The sequence below is a fragment of the Symphalangus syndactylus genome, chromosome 16 (genome assembly GCF_028878055.3).
Source record: "Symphalangus syndactylus isolate Jambi chromosome 16, NHGRI_mSymSyn1-v2.1_pri, whole genome shotgun sequence".
Classification (NCBI taxonomy): Eukaryota; Metazoa; Chordata; class Mammalia; order Primates; family Hylobatidae; genus Symphalangus; species Symphalangus syndactylus.
This window is the reverse complement of record NC_072438.2, coordinates 44182565-44206468: the sequence shown is the minus strand read 5'-3', so window position 1 is coordinate 44206468 and position 23904 is coordinate 44182565. Positions and strand designations below refer to the sequence as shown.

General features: G+C 40.3%; 1 protein-coding gene across 2 annotated transcripts in view; it reads right to left on the bottom strand.

Moving 5' to 3' along the window:
* Window positions 1-19736, bottom strand: part of C16H4orf19 (chromosome 16 C4orf19 homolog) — a 135261-nt gene extending 115525 nt beyond the window's left edge. Inside the window, exon 1 of one of the 2 annotated variants that reach the window (XM_055245739.2) lies at window positions 19648-19736. The gene's annotated coding sequence lies outside the window, so the exon portion shown is untranslated. The remainder of the gene's footprint in view (window positions 1-19647) is intronic. The other variant, XM_063619847.1, reaches the window with a different exon arrangement.
* Between the last annotated feature and the right edge of the window lie 4168 nt (window positions 19737-23904).

The following is a 23904-nucleotide window of genomic DNA, read 5'->3' as shown; positions in this document are numbered from 1 at the left end:
TAATTTTGTGCTGGGGTTGAAGTGCTCCACAGGAAAAAAAGGAGCATTGTTTCTATGAACTGTATAAAGGGGAGGGAAGGAGGAAATGTTAGAAGGATGATTTCTCAATTTTATTTCTTAAAAGGCACTCTTGTGGTTTTATTTCCTCCAAACCCAACCTTTTGTGTTCAGTTTGATTAAAATGCATCCTTCTTGGTCTAACAGTATCTGGAAAACTCCAGAAGGCTTTTTCCTAAACCATCAGTAGGTCAAGCAAGAAAGTTAGCAGAGCTGATTCTGGTGATGTACCTTCATAACTGACAGTATTCATCTTTGAAATGATTAAGCCTTGGTATTTTGACTGAAAATGTGAAGTCTTTTATAAGGAAATGAAAAAATCTACTAATTTTTTATAAACACACTAAATTCTGAGTTTTTGCATACATGCCACTTGATCTTCATAATTATATCAGTCATAACACTGCATAAAAACATCAGTCAGAGGAAATCTAATTTAATGTGAAAATAGCTACTCTGAGGAGAGGTGGGAACACTGAAGAGGTTCTAGAGTTACACAGACCTTCACTAAGTACCACTTCTGTCACTTACTAGCTTTGTCATCCTGAATGACTTAACCTCTCTGAGCCTAACCCTTTCAGTTAATGTGCACAAATCACCTAAAGTACCTGGTACATAGTAGGTGCTCAATGAATGTTAGCTATTCCTACCCTTTTGACAAAGAAACCATTAGCTAATACCAAAATGATAATGGAGTCTTCCCTTTCCACTCATCCTAAAGCAGGTATTCATGTCATTCCCTATTTTATTTGGGCTTCATATTTATCAACTGAGTTTTTGAGTACCTACTGTTGCCAGGTAGTAGGCACTGAGGGGGTCAAAAAGAGGCAACCTTGACAAATGTCTTAGTCTGCTTTGTGCTGCTATAGCAGAATGCCTGAGACTGAGTAATTTATAAATAACAGAGACTTATTTATTACAGTTCTGGGGGTTAGGAAGTCCAAGGTCAGGGGGACTTTTATTTTATATGAGGTCCTTCTTGCTGCAACATCCCATGGCAGAAGGTAGAAAGGGAAGAGAGAACCCATGAGAAAGAAAGAAGGGAAGGGGCCAGAACTCTTCTTTTTATCAGGAACCCACTCCCAAGGTAATGACATTAATCCATTCATGATGGCAGGACACTCATGACCTAATCACCTCTTTAGGATCCCACCTCTCAAAACTGTTGCATTGAGGATTAAATTTCAAACACATGAACTTTGGGGGACACATTCAAACCATAGCAATGTCCAAGCCAGTCTTTGCCCTAGAGAGGAAAGAGCACTTGATGATATCATCAGCTGAGATAATAGCAGAAAGGAGAGCACATCAGTGGGCTTGAAGGTAGAGCACCGATAGACTACATTTCAGGTGAGTTGAGTTGGATGGGGTCTGGGGATATGCAAGTAGACCTGCCCTACAGGAAGTAGTTTTTAATGGATCTGTAGCTGTATAGGGGGCCAGGGCTGGAGAAAGGCATTTGGGTATCATGTATGTGTGAGCTATGAGTGGTGCATATATTCTGACGCTGCCAGAGGTTGGTCGGGTAGCCTAGAAGACTGGGAAGAACTGTGGGGTGAGACGAAAGACCAGGGACACTACTGCTTGGGAATGGGAGAGAGCAAGGAGATTTTCTGGGTGTCCCCTACAACCCTCATAAACATTATCTGCAGGTACTTTGGTTTTTAAAATTAATATTAAAATAACAAATCCAAAAATGTATTTTTCTTGAATTGAGATCAACTATAAATCTTATATTCTATTTAAAATTCTCTAAACTCTGTCAATCTTCTGAAGAGTGATCTTTTAACTTGGTTAAAGTAATAGACATTAAACATTTTAATATAGCATAAAATACAGCAAAATTATCTTAACATTTTTAACTTAAAAATACAAAGTCTAAATCAATCATCCAATGACGTATTTTAGATTAGAAATCACAAGGCTAATCATATTAACACATTATCTTAAACATAATGAATATCTAAAATATTAAAGACTTTTCTCCAAACTTATCTAAAAGTATATTTTGATTTTATTTAGTCCATCATATTTACACTTAAATTTTAAGTTTTCCCATGGTTAGAACACTGTATTATAAGGAAATAATTTTGCTTTCATCCAAAATTTGGGGTTACTTTCTTAGTGCATTTTCACTAGCAAGTTAGCCTGGGATTTAGGATCTAATTTTCCCTATGTATACTTGCTTTAACGGAGACTGTATACCTTACGAAGGGTGATTCAGTCTTCTCATCTAAGTCCCCAAGATTTAAATTACTTGTTATCTAATTCTCAAGTCATCTTTGATTCTGTAACCTTCCACAGATTACCTTGCCAGTTGACCTGAATCAATGAATCTGGTTACCATATAATCCTACTCAGAATTCTTTGCACACTCTTCCTTGCAGACATAACTCATAGATAGTATAGAACATACAACTGGATTCTGCATCATGAAAACCTAGATGATAGAAAAATAGGGACTGGTCACAGAAGTAGGAGAAGAATCAGGAGTAAGAAATGTAATAGCATAAAAGCATCAAAGGAAAGGGAGAATTTCAAAAAGACATCCTCAAGATCAATAGCTTGAAATGTAGCAAGGAGGTTTTTAAGTTAAAGGGGTGAAATATGACCATTAGAATTGATCAGTGATGTTTTTATGTCACGATGTGGACTAAAACCAAATAGCAATATGTTGAGTGAAGTGGAAGTAAGGAATTGGGAATTGTAGTTAAAGGCAGCAATTACTCAAGAACTCTTTAGGACATTTTATTTTATATTATTTTATTTTTAAATAAGGGAAACAGAGATGGGGCAGTAGCCAACAGCCTCAAAGGAAGACATACTTATCTTGTAAGAAATAAATTTTTTCAACACCCCTTACCCCCACTTTTATTTGGTTAGAGTTGCTAGATTCAGGACAAAGACAGAATTAATTGGTGAAGCAATATCCCAGAGGATGGAAGATAAAAGTTAAGTCCACATGAAAAAGTTGGCCTTGAACAGGAAAAGGAACACCTTATCCTCTGAGAATGAAGAGAATGAGGAAAGGATTGATGCAGATGTAGATAAATTTGTGGACATGGGTGGGGCAGGAGGCTGAAGTCGCTCAAGCCTAACTGCATGAATGTCGCAAGTCCTAGCCAATGCCTGCCAGGGGCGCACGCAGTATGCAGCTTCCCCATTTCCAGGAACCGAAAGAATGTGGACTAAGATGATGACAGCTCCAGGAACCAGCCCAAAGGGAGCCACTGGAGAGCTTCCCCATAAGGTAGCCATTCATATTAATCACAGATCAAATAAGAGAAGAAATCCTAGATCCTTCTATCTAACTCAGATTTCTCGCTTAAAGAAAATGAGGCCAGAGGTTAAGACAGGCTCAAGGGCAGTTGCTAGCATCTCTAAGCTAGAAACCAGGTTTCTTGCCCCCAGAATGAAGTCTCCCTTTATTTTAAAAAATTATATATAGCCAATTTTCTCCACCTTTTCCCCTGGCCAACTTTTCTTCATTTTTCTACTTTTAGCACTTCACTTTCTCTGAAAAGCCTTCCTTGCCTTCTCCTTTCCCTCCCCTCTCCCATTTAAATCATTTAAACAGGATCCCATTTAAGGGTATTATATACCTTTTTGATCTTTCCTTGGTTGTTCCACAATTTAAATTCTATTTTTATTTAAGGATTATTTAATGTTCCTCTTTCCCAGTAGATATTACAGGGATTCTGTTCACTTCTGTATCCTGACCATCCCAGAGTATAATGCCTAGCTTGTAGTTAGTGCTCAATAAAATTACATTTATATATTAAATTATATTCATTCTAGAATACATTTACATACTGTTAAAGCAAAATAAGCAGGGGGTCAAAAGGCTGAGGCTGTCTCTGTGCTTTGAATTCCTGTATAACAAACTATAAGCTAATTTCGTATATAAACAAACGAAAACTTAACTTAGGAGAATATTTTTTGTAACAAATAGCTGGGTTTCAGCCAATCACATGCAGCCAACTGACCAGACCATACTCAACTATGGCAAATACCTAGCTGTAACCAATCAAGTTATTTCTGTATTTTACTTCCAAGTTTAGCCAATGTAAGCTCACTGCTCACTGTGGAACAGAACTTGGAATCTCTTTTGGTTCTGAGTGCTACCCAATTCATGAATGATTCTTGCTCAAATAAACTGTGAAATTTAGTTAATGTTTTTCTTTTAGAAACATCAGGTACATGGTGTGGGAGTACAGAATTCAATAATTTTATTTGCAAATTAAAGTTCTCTATTTGTGAAAAATATGCTGTGGGCTTTCAGGAAGGCTGACATACTTTCTTCCTAGTATATGGGAGATGTTCAATACATATTTGTTGAGTGAATAATAATTTCTGAACTATTGGAGTTTTAATTTATGGAAGAAAAGCACACATAGCCACTCAAAATAATTTAAAGATATTTTCTACATCTTAAAATAAACTTCTCAGGTAGGCAAAATAAGATTCTTCAAACAATGTAATTTAGAATAAATATTAGGGTTCACCAAAACTTTGAAAATAACTGGCTTACAATGAAAATACTAAGCATATAACTATGGTAGCTCCTGTGATAATTTATAACTAGAGAACCCAATGTTTAATTCCCAAAGTTTCACACTTTTGAAGCTTCTGAGACATCTTCTCTTAAACCTGACTTTCAGATATAAAATGAACTCACCAATTTTTGGTGCAGAAAGCTCATGCATTTGCAAGTATTTAATAAGAAAAGCCATCACCAATGAAATGCCTACACCCTTTTCACAGGGAAGGTAATTTGCAAACACATGCATGAAGAGTAGTACCATACAGTAGGCAAATATTTTTCCATGTCCCACCCAAAGCAAACAAATGAAAATAGAAACTTCAAGGACAATTATAAAATATCTTTAAATTTAAAGATACAGCACTCTTTTATCCTTTGGCTCCACCTGTACCTTTATCGGAAACACACATTTCTTAATCAGTCCCAACTGGGAATTTCTAGCAGGAAAACAGTCTCAGTTGATTGTGAGGTAATTGATTTTTTTCTTACATTTCTTTACTCTCAAAACTTTATGAATCAAAAAACAAATGGCTAGAAAGTACTAATTTGTTGGTTGTAGATATTAAGAAACATAAACAAGTTCCCTGGTACTAGCTCTTAATTATACCTACAGACACTACATTCTCACCCTTTCATGGCAGTACTAATTTGGGAGATGTTCAATACATATTTGTTGAGTGAATAATAATTTATCACTGAATGTGAATATCAAACTGTCCCAATGTTTATTCCCATTATCAAAATGTCCCAATGTTTATGCATACAAACTATGTCTCCCAAAGTGTCACAGTATTGGCATAAAAATGTTTTGCCTTATCCATTTGGAAGAGAATATGATCAGCATTCTTGTGGCAAAGCAGATAATGGGTCTATGTGCAGATATGGAAGGGTGAAGTTACGGAGAACATCAACCTTTGAGTCTCAGGGCAGACTGACTCACATAGCTCATCCTGTTGTCCATCCAACATATTTTGCATTTTACTAGAAAATTTAGTAACTGTATGTCATACCAAGAATAATATAAGTCCGATAGATTATTGCTTGGCGTAGCTGAACAAAATGAGAAACATAAAATTTTCCAGGTGCTTCTGAGGGTGCACATATACAGTCCAGGTCTGGGTTATATAGAGAAAATACCGGCTCTTTTAATAACCCTCCAGGGCACAACAATCTTGTCATCTTGGAATTTTCTACATGTCGTCTTGTAATTTTCTGATTCTAAGATCCACTGGGGTGTGGTTCAGTCACATTCCTTCCTGTTCTTCTTGCAATGAGGGTCTACTGGCTGCTCTTCTGTGCTTTCTCTCCTTGACTACTACACAGTCTCTATGTGAAGTTGGTATTCAAGAAGCTTATTGAGAAATAAATTTCTGCATTTGTGAAAAGAACAATGTAAGGTTACTGAAAGGCAGACTTACAGCTGACTGAGGAGAAAATAATTAGTGCTTTAAATTTCTCCCGGTATCATTTAGTCATTCATCGCTTAATAATGGGAATATGTTCCAAGAAATGTGTCACTAGGTAATTTTGTTGTTGTGCAAACATCAGAGTGTACTTATACAAACCTAGATGGTAGAGCTTACTACCACTACTACAAGTAGCTGGGATTACAGGTGCCCACCACCATGCCCAGATAATTTTTGTATTTTTAGTAGAGATCGGGTTTCACCATGTTGATCAGGCTGGTCTTGAACTTCTGAACTCAGGTGATCTGCCCGCCTTGGCCTCCCAAAGTGCTGGGATTACAGGTATAAGTCAGTGTGCTCAGCCTACATATTGTATATGTTCATGATATATGGATTTTTTTCATCACAAACAATACTGCAAGAAAACTTGTATACCCAAGTCCTAATATTCAATCTTGATTTTGTTGTTGTGCAAACATCAGAGTGTACTTATACAAACCTAGATGGTAGAGCCTACTACACAGCTAGGCTAGATGGTACAATCTGTTGCTCCTAGGCTATAAATCTCCTAGGCTACAAATCTGTACCGCATGTGACTATACTACTGAATACTGTAGGCAATTGTAAACATATCTAGACATAGTAAATGTACAGTAAAAATACGGTATTATAATACCGTATTATAATACGTATAATACGGTATTAAAATACGGTATTAAGGGACCAACATTGTATAAGAGGTATATGACCCAAACGTTGTTATGAGGTACATGACTGTATATCAAAATCCTAGTTTAATACAATTTAAAGGAATATCACAGTTATGAGGCTTAACGTTTTTTCCGAATTTTAAGGTAAAAAGTAGAAATGCATTACATGGATACTTAAATATTTAAGGCATTGTGAACCCACACAAAATTAACTATAGGAAAAGAAAACTGGTCTGAAAGACTTTAGAACTGAATCTTACACAAACATATGTGTGTGTGGGGGTATACAGAGTCTAAAACATCAAGCAGATGGTAACGTAAATAATGGAAATGTTTAGGATATGGAAAATGTTCAGTTGAAATACATAAAACACTGGAAACAAACACACCAAATTTGCAAAATGGGAGGCAGAGAGCAGAATAGTTTCCTAGAGACAGCAGCTCATTTAGATGATGAACACCAGATGCCAAGTGGAGCTCAGTAGAGACAAAAGTGTCATGATTAGCTTCAGGGGAGGAGAAGAAAAGGACGAGGCACCAGAGGTGAGAGACCCTAACACGGCCCTTTGCAGGCTGGGGCAACTCCCTAATTGCCCCTGGGGTGCTACAGGGCAAGGGACAAAATAGCCGTCATTTCTCATTTTGGTCAAAGGAGGAGGTTTATATCACTGAAGAGTGATTCAAAAGCCTCCATCTGGCTGAACCCCGCAACGTGAGGGGTTGACAGTGTGAAACACTGCTCCGGGTCCATAGTCAGGGCACGGTTGGCCGTGTCTCTGTGAGATACGAAACAGTCCTTGAGACACACTCTGCGAAAAGGACCTATGAGAATTGTAGGACGAGAAAGTGTTGAATATAGTTGTGGGAAATTACTGACCTTATCAACAGATTAAAGTATGCCTTGAACAGCCACGCCATTTCCTTCCGGAAGTTCAGGATATTGGTATTTTGTTGCAAGTGGGAAGGTACCTACTGACACGCCCTGAACCCAAAGTCCATTTCCCTAGCATAACCGATTAGGCAACTAACTTATTCCTACTGTATGTGTGAAAGACAGAGAGAGAACAGGAGCGAGCTCCTGAGAGTGCTGTGTAAGTACAAACCACAAATGGGAGTCTTTCTTTTGCCTGAATTTTAGTGGTGCCTCAGATCTGAAATCTAACTGAAGCCTGTCAATCGTTGTACTGCATGCTTCACAATGCATGAACGTGATACTGGACACGGACTCTCTGAGTTCAAGCACAAATTTACTGGAGGAGAAAGACATATTTATTTATGAGGCATTCCAAGTAGAGCCAAATTATTCACAGACATAGTGAGTGCTAGAGGAGACTCTGCTTGTAGGAGAAAGAATTCTAGACCACAAGCCAGTATATCCCTGGGTTCTAGTCTTGGTCTTGCTCTTAATTTAGGGTTATGTGACTTTGGCAACCACATTAGTCTTTCTAGACCTCAGTTTCCTCATGTGTGAAATGAGGACATAGAACTAAATGATCTCTAAAGCCCTTTTTGGCTCTAACAGTCTAGAAGATAATCAGAAGAGGGAGCAATCATTTTAGGACAGAGGATCAGAAGATTCCATGATAGAAGAAGGGCAGTTGCTCTTCTGCAAAGTCTGCTTTCCCTGACTGCAAAAGTAAACATCAGAGTTGCAAAAACTCCAGAGTACAGAAATGTCAAGTATAGTTTGTAAATGCCCCTATAATCTTCACTGTTGTTTAAAATTTATTCTTCCAGCTATTTTCTGTTAAGAGCTAATTATAATCATTACTATTTTATTAAAATGAAACACTAAGTGCATTTTTCTTCAACAAGTTTTTAAAAACTTAAGACTATATCCTGAATCTTTCTGTCATGTCATTACACATACATCTCATTTTTAAATCAGTGCAGAGTACTGCACTGTATCTACATATTGTATTTCTTTTCTTGAGACTGAGTCTCACTGTGTCACCCAGGCTGGTGTGCAATGGCATGATCTTGGCTCACTGCAACCCCCGCCTCCTGAGTTCAAGCGATTCTCCCACCTCAGTCTCCCAAGTAGCTGGGATTACAGGTGCCCACCATCATGCCCAGCTAATTTTTGTATTTTTAGTAGAGATGGGGTTTCACCATATTGATCAGGCTGGTCTTGAACTTCCGAACTCAGGTGATCTGCCCACCTTGGCCTCCCAAAGTGCTGGGATTACAGGTATAAGCCAGCGTGCTCAGCCTACATATTGTATATGTTCATGATATATGGATTTTTTTCATCACAAACAATACTGCAAGAAAACTTGTATATCCAAGCCCTAATATTCAGTCTTGACACCTCTTCCCTCACTTCCAATTTCCTATCCATTACCAGGTACTGGTGATCTTATTGACTATCCTAGGAACCCATCCACTTCTCACTCTGTAATTGCCTCTACTTTATTCAGGAGGAGAATCAACATCTTCTTCTGCAATAGTCCCTCAATTGATCTCTTCTCTCCCAGTCTTGCCTTCTTCCTACACAGCAGCCAGGGATGCAAATCTTATTACTCCTCAGTTTAAAACCTTCAATAGCTTCTCACTGTTCTTAAAATAAAGACCACCAACTATAAGGTTGTATTGTCTGCAATTTGCTAATTTATGGTATGTCAGTGTAGACAGTTTGGAATTTATGAGTGTGTTTTTAATCTGTGCTTTAGGATGTAGATTAAATGAGTTGCCCCAACAGGAATATCTATTCAGAAGTGAAATATATTTCAGATATTATATTTCATTTATATTATATTTCATTAATATTTCAGATTTTTTTTTGGTTATATAAAAGTAACACTCTTTTTGCCCCATTAAATCTTTGAATCTAGGCAGATTCAAAGGCAGAGGATATTAAGAAAACAACTCTCTAGCTCCCTCACCAGTGAGCTGTGACTTCTCTATCTGCTTTTGTTTTCAGGCTCACCTCCCCAGCGCAACGATTTAGCCCTATGCTGCAGCACCAGGAAATACTTCTGTTTTATCTTCCAACAGAGAAAGCATGGCATCAACAGTAGTGCCTGAACTCATTTCACGGCAGGGGGATCAGGCTTGGTGGGGCCTCTGCTGGGGCTGCAGTCGATCTCTGCCGTTTTTACTATGTCCACCCCTAGAACTCTTGGCTTCCTTGGCCAAAACCAAATCCTGGTGAGCATCATAAAACTTGCCTTGTCGGCCAGGCGCGGTGGCTCACGTTTGTAATTCCAGCACTTTGGGAGGCCGAGGCGGGTGGATCACGAGGTCAGGAGATCGAGACCACGGTGAAACCCCGTCTCTACTAAAAACACAAAAAATTAGCTGGACGTGGTGGCGGGCGCCTGTAGTCCCAGCTACTCGGAGAGGCTGAGGCAGGAGAATGGCGTGAACCCGGGAGGCGGAACTTGCAGTGAGCCGAGATCGCGCCACTGCACTCCAGCCTGGGTGACAGAGCGAGACTCCGTCTCAAAAAATAAATGAATAAATAAATAAATAAATAAAAAAAACTTGTCAAGTTTAAAAGAGAATGCAGATAAATTGTAACTCCAATCTTGATGGTCTAGCCAATTAACTCTGTTTTATGATTCTCTTTGGAAATGACTATAGCATTAAATGCGTTTGTCAGATGCCAGGTAGCCAGCAACCCAGGATTCAAACCCAGGTAATGGCGGCTTTAAAATGTGAACTCTTTCAACTTCCCCACACTGCTCACCAGTGGTTGGGAGACGCTGCCACAGGGAAAGGAACAGCTCTGAAGTGGTTGAGTGAAAAAGCACAGGACAGGAGGGTTAGAGACATGGGTCCCAGCCCTAAAACAACTTCCAACTTATGGGGGATCCTTGAAGAGGTCCCTTTCTCTCTTTAGGCCTCAGTTTTCTTATCCATAAAATGAGGGGTTTGGACCACTGAAGACCCCTTCCAGGTCATGATTCTGTCATCTACGGACTTTTTTTTTTTTTTTTTTTGAGACTGAGTCTCGCTCTGTTGCCCAGGCTGGAGTGCAGTGGCGTGATCTCAGCTCACTGCAAGCTCCGCCTCCCGGGTTCATGCCATTCCCCTGCCTCAGCCTCCCGAGTAGCTGGGACTACAGGCATCGGCCACAAAGCCCGGCTAATTTTTTGTATGTTTTTTAGTAGAGACGGGGTTTCACTGTGTTAGCCAGGATAGTCTTGATCTCCTGACCTCATCTACGGACATTTTTAAAGCCTCAGCTTAGTTGCTTAAGAAATAGGCTTAAAAACTGAATTGAAAAAAAAATAAAAATCTTTTCGTCATTCAAAGAAACAAAGGAAAGGACAGCAAAATTGCTCACATCATTTGAAATTTGAAGTGTGGTTTGTTGCCAGTGGGATCAACATATGGATTCAATGAAATCAGAAAATCAGGCAGGGGAGGAAATCAGTTTTTAATGAGGCATTTTCAATTTTCCATGAAATAATTACTTCAAACCACCAATATAAACTTTGAAGCATCTTTCTGAATTTGGCACAGTGTATATGAAAAAAGTCAAACCAAAGTAAACCAAAGACTGATCAGTTTGATAATCTCCTCCAAAGACCAAATAGAAAACCTGCAAAGTTCTTTAGTTGGACAGATAGAGAATTGTGCTTGGAGCCAGCAGGCCTGGGTTCAAGTTTTGGCTGAATCACATCTCCAAGTCTGTGTCCTTAACTGTGAAATGATCATCAAAATCCTACCTACATAGATATCACAGGGTAGTTGGGAAGGCCTAATAAACAGAACTACATAAAGAACTATTATATTACAAATAATTGCCTGCCAAAAAAATTTCCCCACTATTTACATGGACATACAGATTTGGAATTTTAATGTTTGAATTACCTCTTATCAAAAGCTGAAAAACTGCTATAATTAAAAGGAATGAGGGAAGCTGCCTTTAAACAAACAACAAAACCGCAATCACCGAAAAGTATCCTTCTTTTACAGTAGCAAAGAATTGCAAAGATAACATCCCATCCTGAAGGTTGGGAAGCACAGTTCAGAACTTGACAGTCCAGAATCATGTTCACATTCTCTCCTCATTCCCTTAGAAAATCTGGCATTGAGTCCCATGGAAGGTGCTTTGAAATGCCTCCCAGATTGCATCCTTCTCCTCTATTTCCTCCATCTTTTCCTTGGTCTGAGCTCTCTTCACAGGACAGCTAAATGACAGCAAAGCCTAAGCAACAACCAGGGTCACTGCTGCCAGGCCAGCCTCAGTACTGCCCGATTAACCTCTCTAACAAGCAGACTTCATCAGGCTCCGCAGCGATTCCATCAGTCTCACCTGACTTCCTTCTACTGCCAAAAATGGACCCCTACTGTAGTCCAGCAATCCCTCCACTTGCTCTCATACCTGTGGCATTGATTCCAGCCCAGCGTCCAAGCTTTCACTGTTCTCCCTGCCTAGAAAGCTCCTCCACCCTCACGTAAAGGACCTCTTCAAGGATAACTACAAACCACTGTTTAAGGAAATAAGAGAGGATGCAAACAGAAAAACATTCCATCCTCATGGATAGGAAGGATCAGTATCTTGAAAATAGCCATACTGCCCAAAGTAATTTATAGATTCAATGCTATTCCCATCAAACTACCATTGACATTATTCACAAAATTAGAAAAAATCTAATTTAAAATACGGAACCAAAAAAGAGTCCATAAAGCCAAGATAATCCTCAGCAGAAAGAACAAAGGTGGAGGCATCATGCTACCTGACTTCAAACTATACTACAAGGCTACAGTAACCAAAACAGCGTGGTGCTGGTACCAAGACAGATTTAGACACCTCAGAAATAAGACCACACATCTACAACCATCTGATCTTCGACAAACCTGACAAAAACAAGCAATGGGGAAAGAATTCCCTATTTAATATATGGTGCTGGGAAAACTGGCTAGCCATATGCAGAAAACTGAAACTGGACCCTTTCCTTAAACCACATAGAAAAATTAACTCAAGATGGATTAAAGACTTAAATGTAAAGCCCAAAACCATAAAAACCCCAGAAAAGAATCTAGGCAATACCATTCAGGACATAGGCATGGGCAAAGATTTTATGATGAAATCGCCAAAAATAATTGCAACAAAAACCAAAATTGACAAATGGGATCTAATTAAACTAAAGAGCTTCTGCGCAGCAAAAGAAACTATCATCAGAGCAAACAGGCAACCTATAGAATGGAGGAAAATTGTTGCAATCTACCCACCTGACAAAGGTCTAATTTCCAGAATTTATAAGGAACCTCAACAAATTTACAAGAAAAAAACCAAACAACTCCATCAAAAAGTGGGCAAAGGACATGAACAGACACTTCTCAAAAGAGGAGATTTATGTGACCAACAAACATATGAAAAAAAAAAGCTCATCACTGATCATTAGACAAATGCAAATCAAAACAACGATGAGATTCCACATCATACCAGTCAGAATGGTGATTATTAAAAAGTCAAGAAACAGTAGATGCTGGCGAGGCTGTGGAGAAATAGGAATGCTTTAACACTGGTGGTGGGAATGTAAATTAGTTCCACCATTGTGGAACACAGTGTGGCGATTCCTCAAGGATCTAGAACCAGAAATACCATTCAACCCAGCAATCTCATTATTGGGTATATACCCAAAGGAATATAAATAATTCTATTATAAAGATACATGCACATGTATATTTATTGTGGCACTATTCACAATAGCAAAGACATGGAATCAACCCAAATGCCCATCAATGACACACTGGATAAAGAAAATATGGCACATATACACCATAGAATACTATACAGCCATAAAAAAGGAATATGATCATGTCTTCTGTAGGGACATGGATAATGCTGGAAGCCATCATCCTCAGCAAACTAACACGGGAGCAGAAAACCAAACACCACACGTTCTCACTCATAAGTGGGAGTTGAACAATGAGAACACATGAACGCAGGGAGGGGAACAACACACACCGGGGCTGTAGGGAGGGCAGGGGGAGGGAGAGTATCAGGATAAATAGCTAATGCATGCAGGGCTTAATATCTAGGTGATGGGTTGACAGGTGCAGCAAACCACCATGGCACATGTTTACCTATGTAACAAACCTGCACGTTCTGCACATGTATCCTGGAACTCAAAATAAAATTAAAAAAAATAAACACGCAAAAAAAAAAGAAAGCAAACTCTTCCACCCTCCTTCACCTGTCTTAATACAAGTCATTTCTCCAAGCTCCCTTTAGTGCAGGGCTCAGCGTTTACTGTGGTTATGTAATCATCTGGGAGATCCTGTTAAAATGCAGGTTCTGATGCAGTAGACTGGAGGTAAAGTCAGGACTCTGCATTTCCAACAAGCTCCCAGGTGGTTATGATGCTGCTGGTCCATGGACTTCACTTCGAGGACCAAAGCTTACTGGCTTATTGGAAAAAAAATGGAAAGGGAATAGTTTTTTGAGATACATGGACATGGGTTTAAATGTCATCTTGATTAGGTTTTAGCTGTGTGACTTAGGGCAACTAACTTCCCTTGTATAATGGGAATATTACTTATTTTATATAAATGATGTGAGGATCTTTTGAGATACTAACAGATACTATTCTAAATAGGGCTTTCTCTTGGCTCCCCTGAACTCATCACTTCATCCTCTATTAAGCTTCTCTGATTATCCAGTCTTATTTCTCTTTACTTGGAATTTTATTGCTTAAATAACATGTGTGCACATTGCAAGGATATATAAATGAGACCATATGTTCTTTGAGGGCATAATCGTGTTTGATATTTCTCTTAGCATATAAATCAAGAAAAAGTTTTACTAAAGTTTGATTTTTTCATGCAAAACTCTGAGCTGTATGATACTTAGTAATACCACCACCCTTCACTGCAGCATTATGTAGGGAGGCAGGGCTCTGTCGTGGTACCGAGCACAGGCTTTGGAGTCAGACACACCCAAGTGCCAGTGTGGGATTCATCATTCACCATCTGTCCTTCCTAATCCAGACTAACATGTCTGGTTCTCAGTTTCTCACCTGTAAAATAGGAATTTTGCCTTAACCTTTAGTGCTATTAAGTTAGACAAGTTGCATAAGGTACGAGAATTAAGAATTAAGTTAGACAAGTTACATAAGGTATGAGGTGTATATTATAAATTGTGAAAAAGGCCATGATTCTCCATCCCTTCCTGAATCCATGCCATTTTCTAATGTAACGCTGCAGTTCCTTCCATTAAAAAGTGGGGTCTATTTCTCCACCCCTTGAATCTGAGCTGGCTTCTTGAGTTGCTTTTGAAATAGATTGGGGTAGAAGTGAGTTGTGTCAGCTTGAACCTAGGCCTCAAGGGGCCTTGCTTCCATTCTCTCTTGCAACCAAGTTGAGCCAACATGTTATGAACCCAGGCTAGGCTGCTAAATCATGAACGACGTGAGGCTCAGCTGCTCCCCACGTGACATGGCCAATGGTCTGCCAATATTCAGAAGCAGAGCTGCCTTGGTGACCACAGATGCATGGAGGAACCTGGAAAAGACAGTAATTTGCCCACCCAAGCACACCCAAACTGCTTATCTACAGAAGCACAAGCTCAATAAATGGTGGTTATTTTAAGCCATTACGTTTGGGGTGATTTGTTACACAGCAATAGATAACTGATACTGAATATGTAAGTAATTTCTCAATAAACAGTGGCTATGTTTTGGACAATATTATACTTAATACAGAATGAGTTTGTCATAGTACTAACATTTGTGCTTTTTAGTCAGAAGTAGGAATATGACTAAACCAGGAATTGGGACTCTGAGATTCCAGTCCCAGCAGTTTTTCCAGTGGGCAGCTGTATGACTTTGGACAAATCATTTAACCTCTTTGAGACTCAGTTTCCTCATTTGTAAATTAAGGTGGTTAGACCAAGTAACTTTTAAGGTTCTTTTCCAGCTCTAAAAAGGATCAAGTGTCCTTTTTACCAAAAGGCAGTACTTCTTCCTTTCTAACAGATACTTTTGAACACAATTTAATGTTTTTCTTGTAGACTTAGGGTTTAATCACAGACCACCTTCACTGTATTGTCTTTGCTGCCTAGCATTTGGCTGTAACCACATTTCATACTTATCACAAGAGCTGTACACTGAAACTATAAAGTAGATCTCCTTGCTGTGGACCAGGAACCCAGGTAGCCAAGCTCATTAGGAATCAGAAATGAAATAATGCCAAATAAGTTCTAGTGGGAATCTTAAGTATGTGACTCTTAACAACAATTCGAAGGTGCAGGTGGACTTCTTTTATGCATTTCTAGGTTACAATATATATTCTGGAGGACTAAGGTTGTTGGCAATCTGACCAAATAGAAACAATACTATTTTACAGCTATACAGAATCAAATCTTTGTGTTTATTGCACGTTAATCACCAAGATATATATGATACTCGGTTATCAAATGAGGGAAAAGAATTAACACCAAAATCAAATTTCAAAACTCCTGTGTGTAGACATCTACTCTACAACTAGTGATCAAGTGAATTAATAAATTTAAAATATATCCAAATACACATTGTATTAAAAAGCTATGCATGTGGCAATGAGTCAATAACCAAGGTGACTTTTGTTCGTTCACAGGCATTGTGTATAGCCTCTCACATGTCACTCATACTCTTACAAATTTAATACAGTCCTCTCTGTGACATATAGCAGGCCATGTTGTGGTCAACTGAAAACAATAAAAAAAAAAAAAAAAAAGGCTGTTCTACTGTCCATTTCCACTAGTGTTAAACAATCAAATGTCAGGGTGTTTTTACTCCCAGAAGGAGTTAAGCTAAATCAGAGAATGTATATATAATGTGAGGGCAACAGTTTACTTTAGCTTTGCCTTCAGATGTAGATATTTAAGTCTGTAGAAAGAAGCACTAGCTTGTTGGAAATGTGAAATACAATTGGTTATTTATCGGAAACTTTTTTTCTGTGATTAAAAACCATGAGGAGCTCTAGAGGAACTAGAATCCACATGAACATTGCAATGAAACATGGCTTACATTTGTCTACCTGGAGAAAATGTATTTTGAAATGACATGAAAATTGACGTCAGAGATTCAAGTCAACTAATGGATTCTTACAGTTAAAATCTTAAATACCAGTGCTTCTTTAACTATCTTTTGAATCAATTCGCTTCTCTCTCTCCTCTAATTTAAATTTTTGCCGCAGCTGCCTTTGGTCTTGGTTGTATCTTTCCTGTGTCATTCTCATTGCAGCCTGCATGAACTCACTAAAATAGAGATCTGTGCTGCTTAAGATCCTTCAGTGGTTTCTCCCAAGACATTAGGATCTCTGAAAACAAGGACTGTGTCCCCAGAAACTCATCGACTATCTGGTGTCTCTGGATCTGCACACATGATGTCTCCAAGGCCAGGTCAGGGTTTTATTAAATTTTGGAGAACCACTTGTACACTGAACAGAACAGAGTTCAGCACTTGTGATAAAGTTTGAGATATAATATTCCTTTTGTCATTTGTTCATATTCATTGCAGCTCAGGAACATCTTTCCTACAATGCCTGACAACACTGAGTCAGAGTTTTAATTTTCTGTTTTAGGACACATATTCATTGGCTTGGTGTTTTACGTATGTTTTAGGAAAGGATTATTTGATAATCTACAGTCCTGAAGATTTTAACTAACCTCTGTGGGACTATGATATTCTCAGGTGAAAAGGGTGCAAGTAGATGAACAATTTCATTTTCAGTTTATTCTCTTAAATAGCAGTCAGAGTAAGAAAGGCTACAACTGGAGACAGGGGATGGCTCAGTGGTTAAGAGCAGGCACTCGAGAAAGGCTACATCTGACCTGCACATAAGTGAAGACTCCAAGTCTGCTTCTCCTAGGATAACCCCTTTAACTCAACTCTTTTCTACATACCTACAAAGTCTCTCTGTAAGCATGTAATCTAATGACCAAAAAGAATGACCAAAAAGAAAATCTGTCTAATGACCAAGAAAGAAAAGCAGGACATAGGTACTAGTTACTATTTAACCAAGACTGTAAAAGATCCCAAGATTCAGGGTTATCAGAAAGATTGTGTAACTAGGGGAATGTGAAACACAGTCTAGGGAGAGGAAACCTAGCTACTGGGAGGCGGGTATTCAATTATTTGGAAACTGGCATCTATTCCAAGAAGCACAGTGAATGGGCTTCCGGGCACCAAAAGCGGGCTGTTCTAGGAGGAAAGGGGCCGGCCCTACCTGTGCTCTGCCCTTGGGCTGCAAATGGATTCTGGCCAGAGCTTAGCCAGGTTGTATTTCCAGGCTCAGAGAGGGTCTGGGTGGGAAGTCAAGGGAATCATTCCATGTTTAGGATAATGGAACATGTTGAGTTGGTATGCAAGTTTTTGTCTTCAATACCAGATATCCAAAAAGCTCTTTGAAACACAGGAAAGATTGGCCCTATTTCTCTTTAGGTATCATTATTTATCTAAATCTCTGGAGCCACTGAGGACCAAGATCATACATACTGAATAAATGCATGGAGCAGGATCAGAGGATAGACACAGAATGGGCCAAGAAGAGAAGTAAGCCACACCTTCCCTTCCTGTCTCAGCATCTGTTCCATTTCCGCTTAGTGACCCAGGCAGCTTGCAGTTAGCTGACTCTTCACACTTTAGGGAAATACAAATAACTCCAGAACTTAACTTTACCTTTGAGCTTCAAATTGTTTCAATTATGTACCTTGTTTCAATTATCTGCCTCCTGACAGTGTTTCACAGCTGGGACCAGTAAGGTGGTCTATGATCTTTAACATCTGTCTTATCCTTCCTAAAATGGTATTAACTGAAGGATTAAATGGGGAAGGGGGAGGAGTAGGCAGCAAATATAGACTCTATCATGTTTAAAAGCAGTAACCCCTTTCCATTTCTTTCTCATTAAACCCTCAAATGCTTCTCGTCTTTTCTCCAGATTTTATTCCTCATAAGAGCTTGCTTGATTGCAACCACCAAGGACATCCACAAACCAGAGCAAGAAGGACCATCAGTAATTCTTTCCCATAAATAGTGACAGGAAGAAAATAAACGCCCTATTCTTCAATGATCTGAACCACCTCTGGAGCACAAACTTCCTCTAAATTCACCGGGCAAATATCCATCATGGGGCAGGTATCTATGCCGCCATGGAAAGTAACATAAAATGTACTAAGTCATCACAGGGAGTTTTAATTTTGTTTTTAAGGTCAGTTGCCGTGCTGGGGTAAAAAGCATTGATTCTTGCCTTTTATCTCCAGGAAAATTCTTCACCGCTACTTTGTGAAAATCTCGCCTCATCAGGGCTGCCAAGGTCAATGCAACCTAAATAACCAACCTGGGAGATGCTTGCCTAATTATTAAATATTTAGCAAACAGTTTGTGACTATTTAACTGTTTGCACCTGGCACCCTCTTTTCACTACGTGAGGCCTCCTGGCACCCTGACCTCTTCCCCCACCCCTATCCACCGCCCAGGCCGCCAGCACCCCTGGGGGGCAAATACCGGGACCCAAGGACATTTCAAAGAAACAGCAGAGGTCACATTCCATTTCCTTTTTATTAAAAAACATACTTAAAATGCAGGAGGAGGGCACAGATCTAAGAGAAAATCTCTTGCAGTTTTTTCAAGTTCGCATGCACCGTTGAAAGTTCATTAGTTAGGGATTTAAAAGCAAAAATGTTTCACACAACCAATTAAACGCCAAGCTTTACAAACGCCTTGGTCTTTGGTTTTGGGAATCTGTAAAAGTCCGCCTCCCCCCACTCGAGTTTTGCCCCTTTTAGAGCCCCTTTGTTGAATTACGTGACTTTTCCCGAAGTCATCAAACTTTGAATTGTGTCTCTAATTTTTTTTTTCAGGGCAAAAGCAAATCAAGAAATTAAACTTAAAAGTAGGCACCTCGGAGAGAAGTGGGGGAAAGTTCACCCCAAAGCCAAGTTCCGCAGGACTCAAGCCCTCCTTGCGCGCGCGGGGCGGGGGATTGTCCCTACCTGGGGCCAGACGGCGGCGACGGCGGCGGCGGCGGCGGCGGCGGCGGCGGCGGCGGCGGGGTCCCGGCGCCCATGGCTTCGCCGGCTTCGGGCGGCCGGGCCGGGAAACGCTAGCGGCTCCGCGCTGCCCGGAGCCCGCCGAGCTCGCGGCGGCCGCCCCAGCGCTGTCATTGGGCCCGCGCGTCACGTGGCCCGGGCTGCGGGTGAGCCTTCCCGACACGCGTAACCCTTTACCTGCACGCCCCGAGGATGCAGCGGGGCTAGGGCTCGAACCCCTGGAGTCCGACGTCCAACATCCCCGGGGCCGGGGCGGCAGTCCCGGGGGCACTGAAACAGACAATCCACGCGCTTGTTGGCCTCTGGGCACAAACGACCGTGCCAACCGCCTGCCATCCCGGGAAACTCCGTGATGCCTACTTCAATGTTGCGCTGGAGAGAAGGGAGCTTCCTATGATCAAGGGACTGGAGTACGGGGATAAACAAAACAAATGCACCCGCTGGCAAATAGATGTGTACTACCAAACCCCGCAAACTTGCATTTTTCAGTTTCCTCCTTATTTCTAGCATTCTTCGCCTAGACCTGCTGTGAGCTCCATGGCCAGCCCTGTATGAGCTACGTGGACCGAGAAACAGCGGGGGCGCCACCACCACGATAAAAACCAGAGAAGTTGCACACACTCGCCTGCACCCTAAAGGCCCCAGTGGGAGTTCAATGAACTCCTGGTTCCCTGTTCCCTCTTCACCCACTCCCCCACCATCCCTTTCTTTTCCTGAGGTGTTAGGACATTGGCCACAACACTGCATCCAATCTACTGAGCTCCACATTCGTAGCTGTTACAATCCATATCCCTAAGGCAGGTGGAGAACTGACTCTGCTTAATCTTAAGGACTGGACATTCTTTTCACCTGTGCTCCAAAGCAAATGCTGGGCTTGCCAAAAAAATGTGTTAAGCAACTGCGCCACCTAGCTTACACTCTTTTCTTTTCAACTCATCCAGCAAGAGAATAAAACAGGATATTGGAGAGGCATCTGGACAGAGTATTATCTAAGCATGGACATAGTGTCCTTGGGTTTTCGATGTATCTACTTTAATGATTCCAGCCCCATTCACATGATATTTGCCAGGCTTTTGAAAATTTGAAGACTACATTTTTTGAATCCTTCTAATTTTGCAATGCTAGGATTGCACGCTGTAAAGTGGTAGATTTTTGCAGGAAGTTATATGTGGTTTTACATCCTTTGTCACAATGAACGGCACTCATGTCCAACTTATAGTCGATACTTAATTGTCTACAGGATATTGATACATTTATCAAGTAGGTTATCTGTCCAAAAAGGCGTTGGTATTTGTATTGGGTTTTATTTTATTTATTTATTTATTTATTATTTGAGACAGGGTCTGGCTGTTGCGAGGGCTGGAGTGCGGTGCGATCTCAGCTCACTGCAACCTCCTCCTCTGGGGATCAAGGGATCCTCCCACCTCAGCCTCTGGAGTGCCTGGGACTACAGGCGCATGCTACCATGCTCAGCTAATTTTTGTATTATTATTATTATTATTTTTGTGGAGACTAGGGTGGGGGTGAGCTCTCCTTACCTTGCCCAGGCTGGTCTTCAACTCCTGAGCTCAAGCAATCTGCTCGCCTCGGCCTCCCAAAGTGCTGGGATTGCAAGTTGAGCCACCGCGCGCCCAGCCTGCCTTGGGTTTTAAAGTGCAGTTCCTAGACTAATAGCATCGGCATAATCTGAGAGAATGTAGCAAAAATGCAAATTCTTGGGCTCCACCCCAGACGTATTGATTCAGAAATAGTTGGGGAGGGAGGGTGAAGAAATCTGTGTTTTAGCAAGTGGTACCTACTCCAGTTTGCGAACCGTTGCTCTGAATATGCACAAGTAGCTGGCAAAGTTCCTCTCATCTATTAAATAGTTAAGGGCTGGCATTCTATAAAACTGGAGGTGCTGCTTTTATTTGTATACCTAAATTACCAGTATTATGTAATCTGTCATGTTGATACACTGAAACTGACCCCTCTGTGTGTCCATACAACATGTAATCTGTACTTCTTGCAGATCTCTTGGAATGCCAAATTGAGATCTGAGGGGGCCCTTGTAAAACATATGGAAGAAAAACCTATGGTTTCTTGATGCACACCAGGGTGAAAACACTATGATTCACTTCATTTTTTAGGTGTGCCCATATTTTCACTGACATGTAAATTGTTCCCAGCCAATGAGTCATGAAAGATAGGAAAGCTATTTTTTTGAGTGGATTTATCAACATGGTTCCAAATTTGTGAAAGAGTTCTAAAAAACAAACAACATTAGAAACATTATGGTATCTGTTTATGTTATAACCCAAAAAACTCCCCACACCATATTAGGCATTGCAGTAAGGCTCCTGAGAAAGAAAGAACTGAGTGGGTTTTTATTTCAGTTTTCTCCATGGGATAGATAGCCTATTTCTAATGGGCTAGATGGATGTCTTACCTTTAAACTCTCTAGGTCCAAGTTTATTTTGTGATTTTCCCCCACTTTCATCCCCTGTTCACTTTACATTTGTAACTCTATCTACTCAATTTCAATTGGAACTGGAATTATTTGAGTTTTCCTTCCCCTTCATCAAACACCTCTATCCATTAAGCCCTGAAATAAATCTTGAATTGCTCCTACTCTAAGCAGGTTCTAAGATCAGGTTCTAACACTTTCTAACTGAGATCATTGCCATGGTCTTTACTGGTCTCCCAGCTTCTGATCTCTTCCATCTTAAAGACATCTAACAAAGTAACTGCCCTTCCCCAAAACTTTTTTTCCCAGCTCCCTGTTGAAACCAGCGCAATTTTCCAACAAGCCAAATGCCCATAGTACTGAAGCTTGAGAAACTTACACCTGCTGCCTGTTGACCAATTCCTCTTCCTTAACCCTCCCTAATTCCTGTTTTCCTATAGGAGGTTACAGTGAGATGGTAGACACCTGCTGCCTATTGATCAACTCCTCTTCCTTGCCCCACCTGTTTTCTCCCCCATATAAACCCCAACTTTAGCCAGGGGAGATTCAGATTTGCGTCTTGTCTCCTGTCTCTGGCTGATGTCACCCATAAGAAACCCTTCTTCCTTGACAATACTCATTGCCTTAGTGATTGGCTTTCTGTGTAGTGAGCAACAGGACCTAGGCTGGGGCCCTGGCTTTCAGTGACACTATTGACTACTGAATAAAGTCTAAAATCCCAACAGCATTTGAAGTCACCTGAAATATGCTTCAAGTCCCAATTTTGCTCATGCAGCTTCCTTTACCTGAAATGTCTCTCTGACATTGACAGCTAAGTCCTAATTATTCTTCTAGCCTCAGCTCTATCTCCTCTGGGTCAACCTTTTTGATACTCAGGTAGGGTTAATTGCTCCTCTGTAGTGTATCCTCAGCACCTGGCCCTCACTCTTACTAACTTTGAAATCAGTCTCATCTGGTTTAGCTGTGGCTCTTCTAGACTGTAGGGTTCTGGATGGCAGGAGTCATGCGTGAATTTTCAAATCATTACAGGATATAGCATAATGCCTTGGGCATAGCAAGCATGCAGTGTTGACTGTTGTGTTCTTGACTCTAGGAAAGAAGATATTTAAACAAACTCTATTTATTTGAAATGCTTTTTTGCAAATATTTATTAACTTCTCTACATTTTCTTTGAGAACTAAAAGGAGAGGGGTTTAGCCTTTTCAACCTAAAGATACTACCCTTTGTAAGTAATGGAATTGTTTTCAGTGGTGGTAAATTTTGAACACGTTAGTCTCAGCCATGTGATGCAGGCAATAAACCAGAATAATTTATTTTCTTAACACATTAAAGTTTCTCTGAGAACAATTATTTCATGACAACTAGATACAAGCTTTCAGATAATTATTTCCTATGTATTGTCACTTAAGCTCACGAATACTCCTCTGTTTCTGTTTTTTAAAAATATTTTTTTCGTGTGTGTGTGGATTCTCAGATCCAAGAGGCAAGAGATGGAAGAAAGGGCACGTGGGAAGGCTCCCCTTGGTCCTGCTCATTCACGCAAAGGGAATTGATGAGAGAGACAACTCCTCAGTCATCATCCTTCTTCTCCTTCCTCCCCATCCTTCTATTAATGAATTCATCAACTATTTCTGTATACCTGAAAAACCTGAGAGTTTGCAGCAACCTTCAGTGATCTTCAGAGCTAGCCCAGTCTCTCACCTGCAAGTTAGAAAACATCTTGTAGGTCATTACTGATCTCTAAGTGCCTACTA